The sequence below is a fragment of the Gymnoscopelus microlampas genome (genome assembly GCF_963454915.1).
Source record: "Gymnoscopelus microlampas genome assembly, chromosome: 15".
NCBI classification, from domain to species: Eukaryota; Metazoa; Chordata; class Actinopteri; order Myctophiformes; family Myctophidae; genus Gymnoscopelus; species Gymnoscopelus microlampas.
In genome coordinates this window covers 10,497,606-10,519,526 of record NC_139952.1, presented here as the reverse complement: position 1 = coordinate 10,519,526, position 21,921 = coordinate 10,497,606, and the positions used below count along the sequence as shown (strand labels likewise).

Here is a 21,921-nt window from a genome sequence, read left to right as displayed (position 1 = left end):
AGGCTACTCCATGCCAGGTCTAACGTTTCGAGGCGAGCTCCCTCGCAATATGTCCGACTCAGCCCTTCAATCACCTCGATAGAGGCCAATTGACAGCAGCGCAGGAAAGTCACTAAGTACTTTTACTCAAGTACTGCACTTTATAGGCACAATTTCTAGGTATTTGTGCTTGTCTTGAGTAGGTCCATTTTCATTTGCAAAACGATGTTGCCGTTTAATTGAAAATGTTACTCAGTGTGACTTACTCTAAATGTAAATCTAAAGTGTAAATGTACTTACGTACTTTCCACCACTAGGCAGACGTGTGGATCGCCTGTCTGTCTGTCTGTCTGTCTGTCTGTCTGTCTGTCTGTCTGTCTGTCTGTCTGTCTGTCTGTCTGTCTGTCTGTCTGTCTGTCTGTCTGTCTGTCTGTCTGTCTGTCTGTCTGTCTGTCTGTCTGTCTGTCTGTCTGTCTGTCTGTCTGTCTGTCTGTCTGTCTGTCTGTCTGTCTGTCTGTCTGTCTGCCTGCCTGCCTGCCTGCCTGCCTGCCTGTCTGTCTGTCTGTCTGTCTGTCTGTCTGTCTGTCTGTCTGTCTGTCTGTCTGTCTGTCTGTCTGTCTGTCTGTCGGTCGGTCTGTCGGTCTGTCTGTCTGCCGGCCTGCCTACTTCGTGGCTTATAAAGGAGCGTTCCACTTGCACTGTTTACATTCAATGTGTGGTTTGGAATGGATCATAACTAATGGATAAAGTTGAGGTTTCGTCCATTTTATTTCCCAGATTGATGAATGGAAGCTGTGGGAACAGCACCAGGGCTGTGCAGACTGACTGCTTCTCCACTTTTCTTCATCCAGAGAAGGTTTTGCTGAGCAAGCACACTGTGTTACAGCAAAACAAAGTACTATTTTTTTAAGTATTATTACGTTGTGCTTAAGAAAAAGTAGCAGTACTATGTAGAAATACTCTGTTTTTAATAAAGTAAAAGTATTGCATTCAAAACGTTGCTTTAGTAAAAGTACAAATGTGTTGGCATGACAATGTAAAGTAAAAGTAGGCTACTCCTTACGTAGAATATTCCATTTCTAATGTTTTTAATGTTCTTTTTTCAAAACATTTTCAGTTCATCAAAATCTTTCGAAAATAGTACTGTAGGTATACGTTGGCTATTTTTGAATAGACCAAGAATACAATAGGACTTAATTGGTTAATGTATGTTTTATAATTTGTAATCCTATAGACTATTCAATTGCATAGAGGGTGAGTTGATTTGCGAGGCACACCGTTGCTCCAAACTTTTGAATTTGAATGTTTTATTTGTCTTTTGATTGAATACTTTATTAGAATACTTTATTAGTTACAATAACGCTAAAAGGATAAAACAAAAAGTTTCCATTGTGGTCCTGTGTATTCAATTCATCAAGACATCGTCAATCCTATAGGAGCAGTAAACGTAGGTCTATATTTACAGAAAAACTGTGGGGGGTTCTTTTGGCAAGCTAGAAGACGTGTCTAGGTCCAGTTGCAAATTGCAGACAGGTGCTCTTTTATGGCGGTTTTGAAGGAGGGTAGAGAGTCACACTTTTTGGTGGCTGGTGGTAGGGCATTCCACATTCTGGTGGCATAACAGTAGAATGAATTCAACCCCATGTTTGTGCCGAATCTGGGGGGGGGGGGGGGGGGTAATGAGATCAGTGGAGCACCCTCTGGTGTTGTGCCCAAAGTAGTTTGACAGATACATGGGCACAGGTTCCCCTTGAGTATCTTGAAGACCAGGCCCATTACAAGTTACTGTACTCTGTCCTCTACCCTGAGCCATCCCACCCAACATAATGAGCAGAGGTTAGGTGAGTTCTAGGTCTGGCGTGAGTTCTAGTCACACCAGCTAGGGCCACATTGTACACGCCAGCTTACCGCTGCCAGGGCCCTCTGGTCAGGTGCCACGCGTTGCCAAGGCACACTGTTGCTCCGATCCGCACCAAACTTGGCTCAAACACTGTTCAGCGGTCTGGTATAAGAATAGTCACACGCACGCACGCACGCACACACACACACACACACACACACACACACACACATGGGGTGCTACAGCATGTGTTACTGCAGTGTTTAACACTCCAAATGGCCATATTCTGGTGACCACACTGCAAAAAATGGCCAAATTAAAACAAGCAAAATATTTTTAAATTGAGACATATTTCTTTATATCAAGCAAAAAAAACTGCCAATGGGGTAAGCATTTTTTTCTATACTAGAATTCTTAAAACTAGAAACAAAGTCTAGCCACTGAAAGAGCATACTGGTGCTTAAAACTAAACAAAAATGCCTACATCTAAAGCAAGTTCTGCTTAATACAAGCAATGAATACTTTGTTATTTAAGAAAGATATGCTTAAATGTGGTATTTTTGTTCTCTTTATTAAGCCGATTCTGAGGATTTTTTCCTTAAATCTGAGAATAATAATAAGCCCCAAAACTCTTACAATAAGAAGCAATTCCTTCAAAATAATAGAATGAAAAGTCTTAAATTAAGACACCAGAAGCATTCTTATTTTCAGCATTTATTTTCTTTTATAAAGCAGCTCAGGCCCACATGCTATAAAATAGTGGTTCTCAAAGTGGGGTCCACGCAGGGACCCCCAGGAGTCCATGAAAGGATTTGAGGAGGTCCTGCTGAACATTTGTTGACATAGCCTCAATGTCAGTTTTACTACTTTAACCCATGATATCATTTTAACAACCCAAATTGTGTATGGGGAGGCCCAGCGGCACAGATTATTTTCAGAGGGGGGTCCAAAGCCAAATATTAATTTGGGGATCCTGGACTGGAATAAGTTTGAGAACCACTGCAAAGTTGGGCAGGGGGAGGACTTCACACTTTACACAGCAGACACTCAAGTCTGGACACTCAACTGGAAACATTCAATTCTAAAAACCATCCAGCGTGACAATACAATGTATATAAAAGTGCTTTGAGGGAGAGGCATAACTGATCCTTACTTCACAGGGTCCATCAGTTGAAGAATAATTGTTACCAAGACGTCTTGGCGGTAATAAAGCAGTACCAAGCTCTGTTGGTGACTAACCTGAGTAATCAACTAACCGTATTACAGCAACATCAAGGAACTGAACTGGTGGCGTTTGGTCTTTTTCTATGAGTCATGTTCCACTTGGGGTATGTGAGGTGAACGGTGTAATCACTCGCCATGAGATACATCATGCTGGCATAGGTGTCCTCTTTTGGGGGGAGCACGGTGGCGCAGTTGGTAGTGCTGTCGCCTCACAGCTAGAAGGTCCTGGGTTCGATTCCCGCAGTTGATGCTGTGGGCGTGTCCTCTCCTCCGAGTCATCAGTGCCCACCCCCTAGGTGGGGTTGGCGAAGGGGCCTTTCTGTGTGGAGTTTGCATGTTCTCCCCGTGTCTCCTAGGGTAGGTACCCTCACAAAAACATGTAGTAATCCTGGTCACAATACTGCCTCCCCCTGGATAAAAATCATCTTTTGGGAAGGTCAATACAGGCATGGCTCCAATGGCATGTGCAGATGGTTTCACAGACGGCAGGGCTGAGTGGAGTGGTCTTGCCTGAAGAAAGGTGTTGGGGTCTTCTGCAGACTGACACAAACACAAACAGAAAAAACAAAAAAATATCACAAAAAATGTATGCGTTGCATTCTGAATCTTATAGTCAAATATGAAAATTGCCATATATGCACATTTCTTACCTCAAGGATGTGAGCAGAGCATGTATGTCCTAACTTCATGTGGTGGAGACATGTCAGGCGGGCTGCAAAGTTAAAAACATTAATTTACAGCAGCCAGTTATTTAAACAAGCGTATACTTTCATGAGATACTCCGTCAGAAACAGTAATTACTGTACCTTTGTCCAGCTGCTTAAGGTCCCACAGCGGATCACTTTGGGTACAAAGTAGGAGTTCCGTCAATCGAGGATTCGTCAGAGTTCATCCTATGACACAGACAGATAAAGAGAGAGAGCAGGTCAGTTCACATTCCTCCAACGAGGATCTACCGGTGTTCATCCATAACTAGAGAGAGATCACAGAGAGACAACATTTTTGTGCCATCAGGATACAAAAAAATCACAAACACATAACATAAATACAAAATACATACAAACTGGAAAAGGCCACCAGTCATGATTCAAGAGGCATCACATTACATTGTATGCACAGAACTGAGATGGGGCCTGTTTGTTCAGGAGTCCTATAGGGACAAATGATCTTGAAGCCCTAGCCTGCAACATTGGCACTGTGTACCGTCGTCCTGATGGTAAAAGGTGGTATTGACTGTATAACGGGTGCGTTCTATCCCAAGCAATAGCTCTCCCCTTCCTAAGCACCCGGGTCTCATACATTGCTGCTATACTCTCATGTCGTACCCCAGCTATCTTGCTGGATACATTGATGATTTTATGGAGTTTGTTCTTATTAACCAATGATAGTGAGCCATACCAGGAAACAAAACAGAAAGTCAGTGCACTCTCCACGAAGGATCGATGGAAGAGCACCATTACACTTTTTTGCACATTATACTGTCTCAGTCTGTGCATAAAATGCAGCCTCTGCTGACCTTTCTTATAGATGGCATTAGTGTAGGAATTCCATGTCAGCTTGGAATCAATCGTTGTACCCAAATACTTGTATTCGTCAACAGTCGCCACCCCATCCCCATCAATAACTATTTGCTGGTGTGCATCATGAGCACTAGTCCTACAATAAAATATACTTAGTGTTCTTAATATTCAACTGACTGAAGGAAGCACATGCAGGCCTACTTCAAAGGAATACATTTGCTTACATGTTCCAGTTCTCTGAAGCAGGGGTCAATGAGTCAATGAAGGCCCATCTGGGTTGTTATTCAAGGTCCAAGACCTGGGAAACATCCTTCTTGTTGGGTCTGGTCTTAGGCTCTCAGTTGACTCTGCCAGACTGCCAGAAAACATAACAAAAATAAACAATTACAATTTAAAAGTGTAACCTGGCATTACGTTTCTAATAGCAGAAACTGAAGTGTGTCAGATGTTTGTCATTTGTCTGCCAGGTATCAGTGGTGTGTTAACATGAGTAGTAGCTTACTCACTTAGCTCCACTGGCTGCATATCTGTCCTGCAACATTGTAGTGCTCTATGAGGTAAGGGATAAAAGGATAATATACATTAGAAACAATGTTTGGTAATGTCTAGACGCCAATTAGAAATAACTAAGTAATAGTAAAAAAAGGAATTAAACAAATAACCACTGGCAACCACTGGCATAAATGAGGCTAGACAAGACAGTAGCAAAGGGCCTTGCAGTCAAGACAAACAGCCAAATATACAAACAACATAAGCCACAATCTATAATACAAATTACTACTACTACTAATAATAATAGTCTGTTTTCAACCTGGTGTCCCTATTTTGGACAACATTCTCAATAATGGCCAGCCTACACCCTCACAACGATAATTCGGGACCCCCAGGGGTCCTCGAGGGAGATCCAGGGGGTACCGAGCTAAATGATGGATAGTTAGGAACCAAATTGACCCTTATGGCTTATGGTTAAATTAACATAGATTTTACAATATAAATTGGGGTCCCGGAGATAGAAATGCCATTAAATAGGGGTCCGTAGCCTAATGCATGTCAAACTGGGGGTCCTTGAAATTAAAAGAATCACTGCTAGAGACGTAAAAATCTTCTCTTATGGGACTCCCTAGCTGGCATATCTTTTCAAATGGGGGTCCGCGGGCTTGTGAAAATAGCAGATCTACAAGCTCACAATCGCGAGGCGTTGTGATGTGAGCTTGTAGATCTTCTATTTTCACAATGTGCGCCGATTTCTTAGGTAATATTTGACAATGTGGCCAATGTTTGACCATGTTTTGTAGTATTGTTTGTTGTGTGTCCATTTATATTTTAGAGCAGTGGTTTTCAACCTTTTTCGCATCAAGGACCCCCAAATTGACAAATATTAGCCCTGGGACCCCCATTTGAAAATATATGCCAGGGACTCAACCATTTAGATTTTTTAGGGGGTCCCAATCTACACTGTATCACCATCATCAGTGTTCATTTAACTCTGAGAGTGTCATTTGGTTCCATTTGTACACTCAGAGTTACAGACATATAAGGGTCAATTTGGTTGCTAACTATTCATTTGCCTGGGGACCCCCTGGAACCCCCTCAAGGACCACTGGTGGTCCCCGGACCACTGGTTGAAAGCCCCTGTTTTAGAGGGATTAAAAAGGTCTTATAAGTTCTTAAGTTGTCTCTTTATAAATGTGCAGATACCCTGTATAGTGTATGCACTTACACTGTATGTTGGTTTGTTTACTGTTGAGTGAGAAAAACATTAAGATAATCTTCTTGGGACCCCCAGTTTGGTAACCACTGCCCTAGGCCAGTTTAGCTTTTCTAACCCACAGGGGTGCAACATTTAATTGAATACATTTATTATAAATAATATTCTTATAAAAGCGATTTTCTGAACAACTACAAGATCACAAAGCATGTTGTCAGCTTGTAGATGAACATTTTTTAAACAACACAGTTGTATGACAAACATAAAATATGGCTAAAGTAAAGTAGTAAATAGATGCTTTAAACCAGAGGTCTTCAACGTTTTCCAAAGACCCCTAGCTGAGAGAGAGATGGAGCAGGGACCCCCTCTATATTGTATAAAATTGTATTTCAGATTAAACTTTTTTTTCAACTTGGTCTGCTCTTTTTACCCCCTCTAGACCAAACCTTTTTGCCAAAAATAGCCGATCTACAAGCTCACTGTGAGCTTGTAGATCTGCTATTTTTCTAGATCTGCTATTTTTGGTTACCCTCAGAAAAGGGATGCTAGGGTTCAAGTGGTTAATGTAAAAAATAAATATATAACACACACACAGATTTGGCGGCCCCTGGGTAGTAACTCTGAGGACCCCCTGTTGAAGACCCCTGCTTTAAACATCACTTGGATACAATAATATTGTAATTGTGTGTAAATACGTTTGTACCGAACACTAGTTTCAACATGGCGGAGTCCAGCGGGCCGTGTCTCTGGGGTAAACAAAGAAGGACGAGAGTCCCTCGCTAACTTCGCTAAATAAATCGATGACATAAACTTAAGCAACAAAAGTATGAGGAATATGACAAAAGACAACGTTTGCTAAATATATAGTATATACAGTGAACGTTAACTTACCTTAGCATAACAACTCTGAATGAATGAACGGAGCAGACTAGAGCTGCAGAAAAACAACAAGACCGTTCTTCTCTTCCTGTTTCTTACGCGCGCTTCTCCAGTGATCAACTGCGCATGTGTAGTGCGGTCAGTGTTGCCAGATTCTGTGAGAGAAACAAGCAACCAGGTCTAGGAAAACCAGCCCAAAACCAGCCCAAAAGAAGCGACTATGGGCAACATGAGCACTTTAACACATACATCAGCTATTTGAAAATAGCATATCTACAAGCTCACAACGCGTCGCGATGCGACGCGTTGTGAGCTTGTAGATCGGCTATTTTCAAATAAAATCTTGCAGGGAAATTATAATGAGCAGATCTGGCAACCCTGAGTGCGGTTCTAGGTTTGGGCGGATACGGAAACGGTGCATGGTATACGCCCCGTATACCATTCAAAGCCCTTTGAATTGTATACAGGATACAGTCATAGAGTTAGGAGGATGCAGTAGACAGACCCTACATCTGATTGGACTGAACAGGAGCGAGGCTTTCCCCATTGATTATAATGAAAATTCAGACAATACAGCCTTACTTAGCAGGACCAAAAGCACACACACAAAACGTGATGTTACAATACACTTGTGTAAAGTGATGTCCAAAAATAAATACACTTAAAAGGGATATTTCACTTTCAAAAAAACTTTCTGTCATTTTATCATCTACTCAGGCCTTTGTGAACCACCCAGACAGTTTTTAAGTTGCTTGATTCATTATTTAGATATTTGATATTCATTTTATCAGACACGCCCCTTTCCTATACAAACCCATTGTAACTTCAAACTCCATTTTAACCATGTTAGATTAATCAAAAACACCCGTCCTTGGTTCTGGTGACTCATCCTGCCCTCTTAATGCGTGAGGGGGCCGTGTTTTTCCGATTACTTTTTTCATTTATTTTATTTAAATTTTTTATTGTACTTTATTTTTTTAATTTTCAAAAAAAATATTAAAAATACATACCGTATGTCCCTGTGTGAGGAAAGTTATATGGGCGCGTCCGGGCTGAAGAGCTGATAAATAATCTGTTGTCCGATTGTGTCAGCGCCCCCTAGTGGCCAAATTATTCAAGAAGCCCAATAACCCTAATTTTCAGAACCACATGTTTGTGTGTGAGGAAAGTTATATGGACGCGTCCGGGGTGAAGAGCTGATCAATAATACGTTGTCCGTTTGTTTCAGCGCCCCCTAGGGGCCGAGATAATAGTGAAAACCTGTTTGAAAGGAGTAAAAACAAAATTGGACACCTGTTTCTGGGTCAGCGCGTCGCCCCGAACGCGCCCATATAACTCTCCTCGGACACGGCCTTACCATTCTCCTTAATTGGCTAGGGTCAAATGTCAAGTTATTACGCGCAATAAAGCGATATATCTCGAATTCGATGCATTTTTAGAATCCACCTTTCGGATATGTTGTACAGCTCGCCAAGGCGCACGTGTGGATGTCTTGTTTGTCCCGGTATGACACTCCTAAGTTGACCTCCTACACATTCAGAAGGCACATAGAGTCTTATATCTTAAGACCATATCAAAGGACAAAGTCAGAAATAGAAATGTGTCGTAACGGGACAAACAAGACATCCAAGTGTGCGTCTCAGCCAGCTCTACAACATATCCAAAAAGTGGACCCTAAGTCCTTATCGTATTCGAGATATTGGGCGAGATAGCGAAGCCGTAACCATAGCCAATTAAGGGATAATTAAATCATGATTTGATATTAGGGTTTGATTATTTCAAATTTTAGCATTATTTTACGTGTAGATTTGGAAAAAAAATATTTCGGAGAAATCACAGGCTTGGAACACCCTAAAACCAACCAAGAAGTGGCCTTTTGAGGCACTTCCTGTTGTCCGAGAAAAAAGAAACTTGCATATTTGGAATCAGCGCCATCACATTAGTCTAAAGCCAGAGTCTCGAAGAAAAATACAATTTCTAAAAATTTAACGAGGGTTGACCTTTGCAGTCTTTTCGCTGACCTTTGAGCTTTATCAGTGTCAGAAAAAATCAGGGCCGGTGCCAAAAAATCCGGCTTACTCTCAATATGGATTGAGAGAAGTTTCGGATTTAAAAAAAATATCTGGAGCGATTAGTTACAGATTTTGTGCTCAACAAAATCAGTTTTTTATACAAAAGTCAACGTCCAATCTTTTTGGTGACCGTTTGTATTTCCCAAGGTCCTAGAAAATCGAGACCTATTCCATTCAATTCAGCGTCTTTTTTTGAGTCTGAAAAGGTGTTTTTTAATTTAAAAATAAAATATTTTTAAAAAATGTGAGAAAAGCTAAACTTTGAACTATTTCAAAAATCTATAACTTCTTATTAAACAATTCTAGACTATTGATGTAACCTACCATTCGACTCAATATCATATAAATAAGAGGGTGGAGGGGTCAAAATAAAATAATAATATGTTTGTGAAAAAAGCTTCAAGTTTACTAAACTTTAACGCTTGTTTAAACCACTTTCTAAGGGTCATACAAAATCGAGACCTAGCCCATTCGATTCAGCGTCCTCTTTTGAGTCTGAAAACGTGTTTTTTAATTTAAAAAAAATATTTTTGAAAATTGTGAGAAAAGCTTAACTTTGAACTATTTCAAAAATCTATAACTTCTTATTGAAAAGTTGTAGACTATTGATGTAACCCACCATTCGACATAACCAGGGTTGACCTTTGCAGTCTTTTTGCTGATCTTTGAGCTTTATCAGTGTCACATGTACATATACATATACGTATATGTTATATTATGCATATAAATAGATAAATACAAACACCAAAATTATCCTCACTTATAATGTTAAGTAAGGATTACTGAAAAAACATTAGTTTAATACAAATCCTCCTCACTTATAATGTTTAGTAAGGATTACTGAAAAGACATAAGTTTAATAAAACACTAAAAGTCATCCTCACTTATAATGTTAAGTAAAGATTACTGAAAAGACATTAGTTTACTTACAAATCCTCCTCACTTTATAATGTTAAGTAAGGGTTACTGAAAAGACAAAGTTTAATTACTTTCCTCACCAGAAAGTTGACTCTACTAGATTTCATCTAGTAGAGTCAACAAATTAAGCCGAAATGAGTAAAGAGTACTCTTTCTTTTAAGTAAGGTTTTACAGTGTGGGGTCATAGGATGTTTCGGGTCTCGCAACATACACCCTCGCCCAGGTGATCCAGCCAGGGTTGATGAAGCCCCGACTTACGTCCCAGGTAGCTACCCACGGTCAGTCCTAAATAGGGAAAGACAGGGCCACTTAATACACTTGTCCGAAACTACTCTGCCAGGAATGGGGGAGAGGAGATACTCTGGCACGTGGAGGGACTAGGCTCTGTGGATGGCCTCGTGGCCGGGCTCCTCCTCCGTCTCACCAGGTCCAGGACCTGTGCGTTGCACCAGACTACCCCGCTCCAAACATTTAATTCTGGTGTGATGGTGTCTTGGCCTGTGGTGGTACTGCAGCCTCCCTTAGCGATTGCTTGAATGGCCCTCCTAAAGGCCTCACCGTGGATTTGTTGGGCTTCTTCCTCATGGAAGACACAGACTGGGGCGCCAACCCAAACTTCTCCCGGATGCCATCTACTCTCTGGTGGTCACCAATCTATTCCTGGTTGTCAGGTAGTCTATAAATTCCTATGAGCCACTATAAATAGAATAACTATAACGAAAAAACATCACATGGATGCACCTGGGACGTATCAGTGTTGTTACAGAGGTATCCTCTGTACGGGCACCTCCTAAATATCCATACATGGATGATAAACGAAACGGCTATGCTCTAGGGTCGTCCTTATATGGCGAACGTGTAGGATGACAATGACACCTACCAGTTTATAAGGTTGAGTTGAGGCAGGATAGATCAGATCAGATATATTCCGGTTCAGTAACTAATAAGTATAACTAACTAAGAAAGAGTGAAGGCCTTACAAACCATTTACTCTTCTACCTGATCTCATCCTACCGGCCTGAATTACTAGGGCCCCACGGGAGGTATCGTTCTAATCGACGACGCTCAGGGCAACCTGCTACCAGCAATCTAACTAAAAGAACTATCCTTATAATTAGTTCATCCTAACAGTGTTGTAACCTGTGGTCATATACATCTTCCTGCCTTGTACAAATAGTATATAAACATTTGATTTGGTTGCACCTTTGTTTCGGCGCCATTGAAAGCATGTTCGAGCATTGCAGCACCGTGCAATTCCCCAGGTCCCCTGTACGAATGGAATGTCCCTTGTCAGTGTAAAACCCCATTAGAGCTCACTCCTCTTTGCAATGGCGAGTTGATCCAAATTGAGACTGGTGACTGTTGTGGTTTCTTTATTATTATTGTTTATTTTACTATTATTTTTTTATGACACTGTCCTGCCTGTATGTTAATTTCTTTTTTTGGTGTGTACTGTACTGTGGGTGGGGGTGGGGGGGGGGGGGGGCTGTAGTGTGTCAAGTTGAAGCCTACAGAGCGTGCTTGATATCACTTACATTTTTTTGTTTTATATTCTTTTTTCTTTTGTCCAATAAGTACCTATAACATTATGCATAAAACTACACAGCGTTACTGCAGAGTTTAAGACTGGTTTTATAGTTCCCAGATTGTAAAGTGTAGCGTGCACTTTTACCAATGTGCACTGTTTGTTAAATGGTTTGAGCGATCTGAAACATGGTCTTTATCTGTGATGTCAGATTGTTGAATTAAATTAATGTAGGGGTCGGAATGAAACTGTAGTGTGCATGTGACCAGTTGAACCCTAACACCCAAACTTCTATTTTTTGTTTTATATCACTTTTTATTTTTATCTCATCTGAAAGTAACATGCATGCACAGCGTTGCCGAGTTTTGTTAAGATGTGATAATGAAATGTTTTATAGTTCCCAGATTTTAAAGTGTAGCTTGCACTTTTACCAAAGCCAATGTGCACTTTGTTAAATGGTTGGTTTGATCTGAAACATGTTTGTTTGATCTGAAACATGTTATTTCTATGTGATGAAGTCGCATTAGATTGACAGTTAAATTAAATAAAACAATTCTTAAATTGAGAATCTGTTCCAACTGGTCTTACTCTTAAAATAAGGAAAAATAATCTTGTGCCTCCGCTGGGATATGATGCAAACCACTGTTGTAGCTTGTTACTGGTTAAGTATTGCTCAAAAATGGATTAAATTCCCTATTAAGAAAATGCAAGTTACATTTCCCTAAAATGAGAAAATAAAATCTTGTTTGAAACATGTTTGACAAGCAAAAATGTTCTTTGACAAGCACATTTTTTCTTTTTGGACAAAATATAAGACTAATATGCTAGGATCGAGGATTTTTTTACTTTCTTAAAATCCAATTTTTGCAGTGCATTGCTCTGATCAGCGCAACATGGGACTAGATTTGAAGATCTAGATCTAGACCGGCCTGTAAATCGAGTAATCGAAATAAATCTGAAAAATAACTAGTAACTAAAAGATTTCAAATTAAATTGCGTTGGTCAACATTGAGGAAGACCTGCTAGGTTGAAACACGTTCGTTGCTCTGTCTGTGGAGAGGTAAATAAAATGTGAAAACGTGCACCTTGAGACTTTTGTTCAATCTGGAGTGTTGTGCCCGGGCATTGTGCTTTGCAGTGCTTTCTTTTAGTGGAGTACAAAGTGCAAAATCTGCCTTTGAGAGAAGTATTGACAATAATCAAGAAAGTACCTCGAAATTTTACTTAAGAGTAAATGCACTTATTACTTTGCTCCAGCTGCTGTCAATTGGCCAGTAACGAGGTGATTGAAGGGCTGAGTTGGACATATTGCGAGGGAGCTCGCCTCGAAACGTTAGACCTGGCACGAAGCACGTTCCAATACAAAAACTCAACTATATTTGATATTGTGGTTTTCCAACTCATTTGAGCTGTTGGTCTGTGGGCCCAGAGATGGTGGAGAGGTAGCGCTTATGAAACCACAATGTCTGGAGACCTGTTCTGGAAAGCAAATAAGTACTCAAATACTGTACTTAAGTAACATTGTGAATACTTTTAGTTTACTTGTGTCTATTTTTCTCTTTTTACTCAACTACAATTATTTGAAAACGTTAGCAACAAGTTACAAGTTACTAGAGATTTCATTTCATTTTGTTATTATTACAAAACAACCAATTTAGCCCCATTTATACTCAGTCTATTCAAGAATAGCTGATCTACAAGCTCACAACACGTTGCATCATGATGCGTGTTGAGCTTGTAGATCTGCTATTCTTTTTAAAAGTTAGACTTTTTTATGTATTCTTTACTAGGTTATTCATAAGAAGCACTTTTAAATGTGGTACTTAAGTATATATTGGTGCTTTTACTCAAGTAAAATCTACATTGTGGTATTGATACTTGTATTTAAGCTGCAACGTTCCTCTTCTACCCCATATTTGAACGCGGGTCTCTGCGCAAGTGCTGAAGTTTTTACCTTTGAGCTTATAGAGCCTGCCTGCTTGCTCAGGGGATAAATTGAATCGTGACCTTCAGGTCAAAATGTGTGTCAAACCATAAAACATTGTATTAACATACTCAGGGCCGTCGCAGGGGGGTTGTAAGTGGGACTGACTTACTAGCCCCCCCCCCCCCCCCCCCAAAAAAAAAAAAAAAAAAAAAAAGTTTTTGGTCTTCTTAGGGGGGCCCACAGTGAATCTTTTTCCCCAGGGCCCAGAATTTGGTGCTACGCCCCTGAACATACTCATACAAAATTACATTTTATTCATTCATTCAGTTGCATAGTGGCGCTTTAAGAAAAAAACCAGCGAAGCAGGTTTGGATCTCCAGCAGTGGGTTGGTTCTGTCTCAGATGTCCTACTGACTGCCTCCATAACAAGGACATGAGGAGCAGCTTGGGGGATGTATGAGCTCTCCATAGAGCTGGACAGTGTGGTGTCTTAACCCATTGAGACCGGGAACGCAGATCTGTGTAATTTTAAGATTTTCTATTTAAAAAATAGAAGGTAAAGCTCATAGCACAGCACAGAGTGCCATGCTATGAGCACGAAAAAGTTTGAGCTCCACTGATACAGCACCATAGGTTTTTTCAAAAAACGGTGATGTAGAAGACATTTGTAGATGCGTTCCTGGATTGAATGGGTTAATAAAAAAAAAGAAAAGAAAAAAAGAAGAAGCATGAGCTCGGCCCTGGCCTCCCTAGGCTGTGGGGGACTGGTGTAGCGCTGGTGTAGGGCTGGTGTAGTGCCCAGGATCACTTAGGAAATTGGCACCGGGTGAAAAAAATGGGTTACAAAAATCGCGGGATACAAAATAAAAGAAAAAAAAGAAAAAAAGATCTTATCTCCATATTTTAACTTTTTGTGTTCTTTCGCAAATGAACGCCCTATACTTGATCATACTACAGTGTCAAACAAAAGCATCAAAAGTAGAAGATTTACAAGCTCGAAGCGCGGAGCGTCGTGTTTCGAGCTTGTAGATCTACTACTTTTGATGCTTTTGAATTTGAATCCTGAAAAGTGACAGTTCTCTCTCTCTCTCTCTCTCTCTCTCTCTCTCTCTCTCTCTCTCTCTCTCTCTCTCTCTCTCTCTCTCTCTCTCTCTCTCTCTCACTCTCTCTCTCTCTCTCTGTCACATGTAGATCAGCTGATTGAGTGGAAAGCACAGACCGGGGCAATTTTATGGCTTTTGCTCTGAAACATATGGTGAGAGAGAGAGAGAGAGAGAGAGAGAGAGAGAGAGAGAGAGAGAGAGAGAGAGAGAGAGAGAGAGAGAGAGAGAGAGAGAGAGAGAGAGAGAGAGAAATGAGTGCAAACTACATTAGTGAATAACAGAATATAAGGGGCTCCTTGAGTGTGTGTGTATTAGGGGACCAGACACAGGGCTAGTTCAAATAAATACCGGATGCACATAAATGTACACTTCCCTATGCAGCCCTGGGGCCAGTACAGTACAGTACAGTACAGTACAGTACAGTACAGTACAGTACAGTACAGTACAGTACAGTACAGTACAGGGGCCGCCGCATGTTGGGCCCCGTACACCTATAGACACTATGCTCAATATAGCAGTGCTATACGCTTCATAATGTGACTACATTGGTTCTCAAAGTGGGGTCCGGGGACCCCCAGGGGTCCTTACGGGAGTACCAGGGTTGTTCCCTGCATAATTAGTTAATATAGCGTCATAGCATATAAAAATGCTTCTGCAAACGAGCGCCATCTGCTGGGCCACTAATTACAACTGCATGCTCATAAGGACTTCCTATTTGGCCTCAAATCCGGCAGAGCTTCCTTGCCGCCTGCCAAATACAGATCATTTTGGGGGTCCTTTGTTTGAGAACCACTGCATTAGAGGCTGATGACTGCGGGGATAAAATACTGCAGGCAGCTACTGAGACATTTCCACACCGAAACCACGTTTAATAGAGCCGTTGCTGCGCGCGTGCGTGCATGTGTGCGTGCGTGCACCGCACCCACAATTTTATGAATGCTGTTTGTTGGGCTTTTAATGGCTTTTTTTGCCACCGTTAGATTATTAGAGCTGCTATTTTCAGCTCACGACACGCGAGCATAACTCTAACCCTTTACCTCTGGAAGTCTAATCCTATAACTCCGACCTCAATCTTCTCCTAATTGTGAGTCTAACTCCCCCAAATCTGCTTCAACCATAAAAAACAACCATTTATCTTGTGAGGACCAGGAAAATTGTGCTCACCATGTTCGATTCACAAATATTACTACTTGTGGGCGGCGGCGTATTCTAATTTTTTTTTCGGAGGGATACGATAATCATTCCCTGCACGACATGCGTGTGGTCATGGAGATACGCTAGCGCGTTTTCAATGGATGAAATGGTTAGAAGAGGACTACGCTTGGCAACAACATTTTTCTGCAGGTCACACTACATATATAGCGTGACACGGTAGAACACACCCAGTGGTAGGAAAAGTACTCAAATGTTTTTACTTAAAGGGGCTACACCATGAATTTCATTTTTTTAAAGTTTTTTTGTATTTTTTGGGCTCCCCAGTGTCTCTTGTACCCCAAAAAATATATTTTTTTAACATTCAGTCATTCATGCTCATTTCATGGATTTCCTGAATGGGCGTGTCTGAACAGGCCATTTCAGAATGGCAGGGCAAGTGATGTCACTTGCCCTGATTTTGCATTGATGATGGCCAGACAGAATTGCTCAGTAGCTCCCCCCTGCCCAATAGGACGTTTTGGTATTGCAGCTGAAAAAGCTTGGAATGACAGACAGTCAGATTGTGAGAAAAAATATCTGGATGTTTTTTAGGCTTACAACCTGTTTAAAACGTATTAGGGGGCAATATTTATATATAATATATATTTTTTTAAATTCATGGTGTAGCCCCTTTAAGTAATTTATATTTATATTTTTTAAATTTATATCTGCAAAGTAACTAGTAACTAAAGTTTTCAAATAATTGTAGTGGAGTAAAAGTACAATATTTGCCTCGGACATGTAGTGGAGTAGAAGTAAAAGTATAGACAATTGGAAATACTCCAGTAAAGTGAAAGTAGGCTACCTCAAAATTGTACTTAAGTACAGTACTTGAGTAAATGTACTTAGTTACTTTACACCACTGGACACACCACTGCTTGCGGTGACATTTGACCCTCACAAGTATCAGAGGTTGAGTGAGGTGGAGTTTGAAGAGATGAGTGCTAGAGAGTGTAAGTGACATTTCTTGGTTAAAGCTTTGTTTCTCTTTCAAGTTAAAGCTCTATATTCTTTATACTGTTCCGGTTGTGTGTGTCACCTGTTTACCCTGTATCCTGTAGCCTATGTGTTCTCCCTGCTGCTGATTGGATGAAACTGGTATCCCGACGTGAAAATGTTTTTTTTCTGTTGACTGGAGAGGTGGGGAGGCCCCTGCAACAAATAAACAAACAAATGAACAAATGAACAAATAAACAATACAGAGCTATTTAACGGTTATCTTCACAAAATCACTTACTGTGCCTTTAATGCGAGGATACAGTTAACCACTGAGGCCCTAAGTTATATGTTGTCGTACAAAAATAGCAGATCTACAAGCTCACAACGTTGTGAGCTTGTAGAAGAATTTTGTCCATAACGACAAGCCCAAAACCATTGACACATGTTGACAGTGGTTAACAGCTATCAGACCTCTGTCGCTCTCTTGTCGTCTCTCGTGCCAAGATAGACTTCATTACTGCTCACGACATAAATAACTTGAGTAAACGATATGTCAAATAAAAATAAAAATTGCTGAGTGGTGTGTTTTTTTTCTCCCCATCAGATGGCCAGGGGGTCCTCGGATAAGGGGAGGAGGGAAAAAAATGTTTGCTGAACAACCTTTTTGGCTTCTCTGTTTTTGCTCTGCGGTCCACGAAAAAACGTAGTTTTTCGCTCGTAGTTTCTTTTTTCTTTCTTTCTTTCCTCCAGGCGTGTGCCAGGGTCCCGGCCACCAACCGCAGCCCCTGTGCTTGTGCGCGTGTTTGTGTGTGTGTGTGTGTGTGTGTGTGTGTGTGTGTGTGTGTGTGTGTGTGTGTGTGTGTGTGTGTGCACACGTGCGTGCGCGTGTGTCAAAGAAGTCTTTCATGGGCAGGAGTCGACCAGTCCAACAAGACTGACCAGGCAGGCTTTACCCATGCCTGGGGGTGTGTATGTGTGTGTGTGTATATATATATATATATATATATATATATATATATATATACATATATATATATATATATATATATATATATATATACATATATATATATATATATATATATATATATATATATATATATATATATATATATATATATATATATATATATATATATATATATATATATATATATATATATATATATATATATATACATACACACAGTATATACATATACATTTGATGCCAAATTAAATCTACATTTTCCTCTTAAAACTAAGAAGCTAGCATCAACATAATCGCACGCACGCACGCACGCACACACGTGTACACACACACACACACACACACACACACACACACACACACACACACGCACGCACGCACGCACGCACGCACGCACGCACGCACACACACACACACACACACACACACACGCACACGCACGCACACACACACATGCCAACTACCAATACATGTCATCTCCGCAGAGGCTGGCACTAAGTTAAGGACAGACCTCCTCTCCTCTTCTCAGACAGGTTGCATTTCAAACAGATGCCATGGCTCTAAGGTTGAGGTGGGATCACCTCTGGACCACCAACGTCTGTTTGCCAAGGGAGGGTTAGCGCAGTGTACGTGCGTAAGTGCGCGTATGTGCGTGCGCGTGTACCGTGGGTGGCACAGTATATATTTAATTAATCAAATTTCAATCATCAGGTAACGAGGAGTGAACATATTCTTCCTCACATCCTGACTCTGAAACCTTTTTTTACAGCACCATCCTGAAATACTGAGTTCATTTATATTTGAACAGTGTACACAGCGGAATATACAAATGAGGCCTTACAGGTCAATTTGGTTCCATTTGTTCTCTCTCTGGAGTTACATACATGAACACTTAGGAATTTACGAAGAAGAAGAAGAAGAAGAAGAAGAAGAAGAAGAAGAAGAAGAAGAGAAGAAGAAGAAGAAGAAGAAGAAGAAGAAGAAGAAATGTAGCCTAATATGTATACATTTACGTAATATATACATATTATAAATTGTACATTCACATAATTGTAAATTTGCTCATTTATGCGGGCAATGCAATCATATAACACAGATTCACAACGTAATTCTAAAAGTGTGAAAAGAGAGAGAGAGAGAAAAGAAGAAGAGGGGAGAGGAGAGAGGAGAGGAGAGGAGTGGGGGGGGGGGGGGGGGTTCTCCTAGGTGGGCTGTGGATAGAAGCTGAGAGGTCAGTTGATTTGTTGTCCCAAAAAGTTTGAAGTTTACAGAAGGTGGAAGCCAAAATGATTGCAATTTTTCATGGCGAAGCAGCCAGTAATTACTGTGGGCCAGTGCCAAGTATGAGAGGTGGCTAGAACAGCACCGCGGGGCGGGCGCTCCTTCAGATGCAAACGGCACAGAGGTAAATATGTCTCTCCTTTTTGAATCTGTAATTACGCCAAGAGCAAATCTCTTGGACCACAAGGTCGCCGAGGCCAGCAAATAAACCCAGACCCCATTGGCGAAGATTTGGCGGTTTGACGTCATTTGCAGGGATGGAACGATTCACTCAATCTACAATTTCAGAGTGAGAAATTATGATTATGATGATTTTTTTTAAATGATTTCTCAGACAAGTCAGTGGTATTGTATTAACATACAGGAAACTGACTTTTTTTTTTACTCCACCGACTGAAGATTTATTTTTTGAAATGTAAGACTTTTTTTTGCTGTATTGTGTAAACACGGTAAACTGCAGTACGTCATATTGTGCAACATTTTTGTTTTGTTCAGTTTTTTGCTTGCGATGTCATCTCCTTTGTCTCCACCGTTGTGTCTCCTTTGTTTACATCAGGATTAACTTCATGCGCAATGGTCAAAATAGTGCTGGTTCTAACTATACTTTTTTTGTATATGTTTACACATAAAAACACAGTTACTGTTCCACCATATTGAGGAACATAGGCGTAAACGAGCATAAACGAGCACCTGTCTGCAATTTCGAACAGGACGTAGATAAATCTTCTAGCTTGCCACCAGAGAGTACCCCCCCCCACACACACACTGTATTGTATGTCTTAAATGTCTTGATGAATTAAATACAATTGGACCACAATGGAAACAAGCCCTCAAGGCTTTTTGTGTTATCCTTTCAGCATTACTTGCGTAATTGTACCTGCTGTATTGTCGAAAATGTATTAATAAAGTATTCAACAATTGTATTCTTAAAGGGGAAGAGCTCAGTTATGTTAGGCTCTGGGACCTCCAGTTTGATATGGATTAGGCCAAGGACCCCCATTTGATTAAACGTACAATCTCAACCATAGACAGTAAAAAGAATGGACAGAGTGACGTAATTGGTTTCTACAGGCCGTAAATTAAGCCTATTTTACAGCAATTTCAAATTCACCATCTTTCTATATCTCGCCATATCCTGTGCAACCGGAAATGAATGCTATTGGTTGGGTAGCTTGTCAATCAAGAGCAGGGGCGGGGAATAAATGCTATTGGTTGTGTAGCTTGTTAATCAAATCATCCTACCCCTCCTACAGCATACCCTATATCAATTTTAAAATGGGACCATAATTTACCAAAACGCATATCATGGTGATTTGAAAGAAGACTTTAGTCTAGTGACTGGAAGCATAGTATTAACTTAATAAAGAAAAAATCACACCCAGTGTGAAGAGAGTAGTGCCTTTGAAAGTGTAACTGGTTGCATCCGCAACAATCAGCAACAATATGTTGTCACGTGAGACGTGACAACATATTGTCACGTGTCACGTGAAGCTTGACCAATCAGCCGTGCTCAAACATACGGACGGACACACGGACACACGGACAAAGTCAAATGTAGGAGTGGTTGGCACCACTCAAAAAAAAAACACCAGCAGGAGTAAAACAGCGAAACTAAAGGCCATTCATATGAACTGTCACTTCCTAAATAGACTAAATTTCCAAGCCGGATGCTGGGCCCTTGATCTCAACCCAAATCTACACCCATCGTCAGGGCCAGGAATCAAACCTGGGAGCCTCTCTACCCATTCAGCTATGGCCGCCCCGTACTGCACACATAAACATGGAGGTGCTTGAGTAGACATGGACTTTTCTTTTTTAAATGAAGGAGGAAAAACTATTTAAAAATACCTGTCCGTCTTGGACCGGTACAGTGACTACATTCCCAGACTGCTCTGTTAGTAGCAACGGGCCTGGTTGTTGCTGGGTTGGTCCGGGCCATCAGACAGTACAATACATCAGGGAATACCCAAACGTTTTCAGCTGGGCACCCACATTTGGTGTCTCCCAAACATAATAATAATCAGTCGTGTAAAAGCAACTAACCACTTCAGCCCTATTTTATACATAGGCTATTTGAAAATAGACGATCTACAAGCTCACAATGTGTCGCATCGCGGCATGTTGTGACTTTGTAGATCTGCTATTTCCAAACATTTTAGTACTTTTACTTTTGGTACTTTAAGTATATCAATACTTTTATACTTTTCCCCATGTATCATTTTGAACACTGGACTTTTACTTCTAACAGAGTATTTTTATATTATGGTATTGCTACTTTTACGCAAGTAAAATATCCGAGTACTTCTTCCACCACTGATAATAATAATAATTTAACAATAACGGGAAAAAAGAAAAGCAAAAGCATAAAACAGCATTAAAATAACAGCAAAAAAAGGCAGTGAATCAGGCAAAACAGCAAGGACATGAATAACAACACAGCCATTTAAAAATCAACTAAAAGTGAAGAAATAGCTCTTGAGCTGTGTCTCCATAACACACACAAATACATTATGAATCAACCACTTCACTCCTATTTCAATAATAGTGAATACAAGCTCAAAATGCGTTGCATCGCGACTCGTTGTGAAACAAACAGACAATCAAACCAAGTAGATTTACTTGCCTATAAAAACGGGTCCGCGACCCCAACATGGGCCACAGCCCTATGTTTGGGAAACAGCACCATGCATGCGTGGTTGTGATCTGTCTGGGTTGACAGGAGCCGAGCTGGGCCGGGCCAGGCTGGAGTCACGCATCATTTAACCAGGTTATTAATGTGCTATACAGCATGGCTAGCTGACCCACCGTACAACTGCACTCTATCTACCCAATGAGAGTAAT

General features: G+C 40.7%; 1 protein-coding gene and 1 long non-coding RNA gene across 2 annotated transcripts in view; one reads left to right on the top strand and one right to left on the bottom strand.

The window, feature by feature from the left end:
• LOC311062367 (uncharacterized protein) overlaps positions 1-19,845 on the top strand; it is a 166,551-nt gene extending 146,706 nt beyond the window's left edge. The window contains exon 3 of the transcript XR_014602492.1: positions 19,822-19,845. The gene's annotated coding sequence lies outside the window, so the exon portion shown is untranslated. The remainder of the gene's footprint in view (positions 1-19,821) is intronic.
• Positions 2,311-7,241, bottom strand: LOC311061518. Its single transcript, XR_014602402.1, has 6 exons — positions 7,163-7,241; positions 5,070-5,113; positions 4,788-4,918; positions 3,850-3,936; positions 3,694-3,755; positions 2,311-3,583 (listed from the first exon to the last, which is right to left on the bottom strand). It is a non-coding gene; the product is annotated as an uncharacterized lncRNA (long non-coding RNA).
• Positions 19,846-21,921: the final 2,076 nt, after the last annotated feature.